General features: G+C 37.0%; 1 pseudogene; it reads right to left on the reverse strand.

Annotated features, from left to right (window-relative positions):
• Nucleotides 1-1,496: 1,496 nt before the first annotated feature.
• LOC124986004 (uncharacterized) lies at nt 1,497-1,628 on the reverse strand (annotated as a pseudogene).
• Between the last annotated feature and the right edge of the window lie 2,079 nt (nt 1,629-3,707).

Consider the following 3,707-nt stretch of genomic DNA (forward strand, 5'->3'; position numbering starts at 1 on the left):
GTGATCTAAGATTCTGAGATAGGGTCAAAGCTGGAAAAGAGAATTGAAACTGGTACTTTATGAAGGTTGCCAAACAAGCCAGTGAATCTGTGACCCAATGGTTGAACAGGGGGCTTGCAACACTGCCAGAATCGTTATAGGTTTAGTGTCAGATAAGGGATGGCAGCAGGTACCATCAGCTCCAGAATGGAGGGTAGCTGGGGAGACCGCGGAGGTGGGGTGCTGTTGGGATAAAGGAAGAGGGAAAGCCAGCACTGAGTGGCACAGGTGGGCATGAGGTCTCTTTCCTTCCTCCATCTTCTTCAAATGCAAGCTACTTTTAAACGGTATCCAGCCTTTCTTCCTTCCCAAACCATTACTAAAATAGTTGAAAACATGTATTCCCTAGAGGCTTCATTCTTAACAGGACCAGACATCCAGGTGGTATCTGGTAGCAGTATCCTTCTGCATTTCCACAGGTCTCCCCAACAGGTGGAGCCATGGTCAAGGTTGTCTCTTGCTCCATCCCTTATGCAGTCACCTCTTTTTCCTGGATATCTTCTAATGAATCTCCTCTTTCTATCACCCATGATTCTCCTTTTACAATTATATTTACATAGTATTTTATTTTTATTTTTATTTTTGGTATTGGGAATTGAACCCAGGGGTGCTTAACCACTGAGTCACATCCACAGCCCTTTTTGATTTTTATTTTGGGGCAGGGTCTCGTGAGGTTGCTGAGGCTGGCTTTGGACCTTGATCCTCTTGCCTCAGCCTCTGGAGCTGCTGGGATTATAGGCATGTGTCACTGCACCCAGCTATTTACATAGTATTTTTAAAAGTTTTTATTAAAAGAAAATCAAGGTAATGCTTTTATGTAATATAAATAATCAAATACATTTTCAAGGTTTGTCAACAGACCAAATGGAAAACAACAACAAACAAAACACTACACCCTTCACACTCTCTCCCTTTCATATCTCAGAGGTTATCAGTATCACTTTTATAAATACTTATGTCCGTATCTCCAAATAACATTCTTGTTGATTTTTCAGTATTACATGTTTTTAAAAACATTTTTTTAGACGTTGATAGACCTTTATTTTATTCATCTATTCATATGTAGTGCTGAGAATCAAACCTAGGGCCTCATACATGCTAGGCAAGTGCTCTACCACTGAGCCACAACCCCAGTTTGATATCATTATACTACATAAGATTTATTCTCTTTACCCTGCCTGGCCCCTGCCCCCATACATATCCTACATAATCAGTAATGACATAATCATTACAACATAAGTGCTGGTTATAACTGATTCAAATGAGAAATATGACTTTTTTGGTACAACTTTGTATATCCTTTAGAACTAATAATTGACTGGGTTTCCTTAGTTTTCTGTTTTTATCACCATTCATTTCCATACTCTCCCAATTCTCTGCTTTAGAACTCCTACTTTTTCCAATGTTGGTTATTTTAGATTGTCTTAGATTGATTCTTTAATTTTCTTCTCTCTCCTGTTTCTCTTTTGAGTTCAGTTTTTCACCTTTAGAAAAACCACAGGGGTCAGCTCAGCCAGAGTGCAATGGATAAGCCTCAACCTGAAACAACCATCTTCATGATCATTGTATCTTCCATGTTAGGTAACTATCTTCCTTTTTTTCTGTCTACTTTTCCAGAGGATTTGTTAGCTTTCCAGGTCAACATTTCTATTAAGTTTTTCATTTCTTCTACAATATTTTTAATCTGGAGGAGTTCTTTTTTATCTTTGAATGTTCTTTTGAAAGAAAAATATATTTTGTTATGCTTTATGGAGCCAGGATCTTCTACGATCCCTCAAATGATATTGATCATATTCTTTTTCAGCTCCCTTCATGGCTTCTGTTTCTTCCAAGTTCGGTTTTGCTGTTTGTAAACCTTAGTCTCTTTTCATGATGAAAACTTTCTTCCAGTGTGTGATGATCTTTGGTTATCTTCTTATACTTCAAAAAGAGGTTCTTAGAATTTGAAGGGCAGCTCTTTTGGACACACAAGAGGGTGATCTGGGAACCCACAATGTTAGTATCTTTGAAGAATGTTTTCTTGGGATGCTCATATTTCAAGTGAGCATCAAATGAGTTTCAAAGAATCTCAGTCCCCTGAAGGGTATAAATCTAGGTACCAGGATTCTGGGAGCTGAGCTGTAATAGAGAATTTATGTTCCCAACATTCAAAACCTGGAAGCACTTGGATTTTGACCATTTGTTTTCAATACGCATTCCTGTCCTTGGCAATTCCAGGTCTCTCACATTTCAGAGACCTTCTTTTCACCTGGTCCTTAGAACAAGCTTCCAGGAAATGTCAAGGTTAAGCTCTGCTGAGAGAAAATTGGTGGGGAAACTTGACAGTTTAAATGTTCTTTATACAGGCTATCCAGTAACCACCTGTGCTTTGTCCCACTGTTTATTTCCAAACCCATAGTTAGCCAGTGCTACCAATTTCTAAACTTTAGAGAGTTCCTCAGTGCAAGTCATGTTCCTCTCAATTTTTGCCATTGGCAGTATGGTTTTAAATTCCTGCTGTCATTTATCACCATTCTTTTGCTCTTTAGTGTCCACAATTTTATTGCCAATTCTTTCTTTTTGTGTTCTCTGTCCTTGTGTGTGAATGCCTTAAAGTATTTTTTTTCTTTTGCTTTCATTTTAGTGAGGTTTCAGGAGGATGAATAGTTGTTCAATCTACTGTCTTTATCCACTACTTCTCTTGTGAGCTCTAAAAGTAGTTCTCAGGAAAAAGGACATAAGAGTAAAGTAGTTGTGTGCAGTTATACATGGAGGTTGTGCAGGAAGTCATTCCTGTCACAAGAATTGCTTGTTTCTGTATTTATTTTGGGATAAATTTCTGACAAATGATAATAAATTATCTTGTTCAACAAAAATCAGTATAATATATCAATTTTTTAAAAATAGAAATAAGTAAAGTTTCCGGATGAAGAGAGAACTTTTATGTTCCAAATTCATGTACAGGAGCCATAAATTCAACTCCAAATAAGAGATAGATGCCAAGACTTGCAATTTCAAAGATGTTTCTGAGTCTTATGGTTTACGTTGAACCAGACTGACATCCAACAAGAACTGAGCAGAGTTTTCGAAGGATAAAGTAAATAAGAAGTTTCAATAGGTGATCCTTGTATAGTCTGATTAAGACTTTTACAATGTCTATCGTTAGGGAAATAGTAAAAAATTTCTTGCCAATGTGGTGAAATGTGATTTACTAGTTGGTAATAGTTGAAAACAAAATTGTATTTAAAGATAAAATCATCAGTAGATTTCTGGCTTAAAGTCATTTGGCCAATATATTGTGGTGCTGCCTCTCTGCTGACTCAGATGATCATACAGACACCAAAAGACATGAACATTTGAACAAAACTAAAACTGACAGCCAAAACATTATCAGAATCTTGGAAGATATGCTGTCAATTTTGAGGAATATGGAGGGATCAGAATTGTTGACATGTATAGATTTTTCCAGTTGAAATAGAACTTAACAGACTATTGTAGAGAGGTAGGAAGATTTCTGGTACTTTTCTCAAAGTTATATTCTGGTTCCAAAATACAAGGTCTATTCCAAGAAAAAAGCAATGTGACCACCATGCAGTTGTGTGGATAGTACATTTTTGTTTCACAAGACCTTCTCTCTATATAACCCATTTCCCTCTCAATAATTTCCCTTCCTCATTCATTTGGACACC

This window comes from Sciurus carolinensis, chromosome 5, assembly GCF_902686445.1.
Source record: "Sciurus carolinensis chromosome 5, mSciCar1.2, whole genome shotgun sequence".
In the NCBI taxonomy this organism is placed as follows: Eukaryota; Metazoa; Chordata; class Mammalia; order Rodentia; family Sciuridae; genus Sciurus; species Sciurus carolinensis.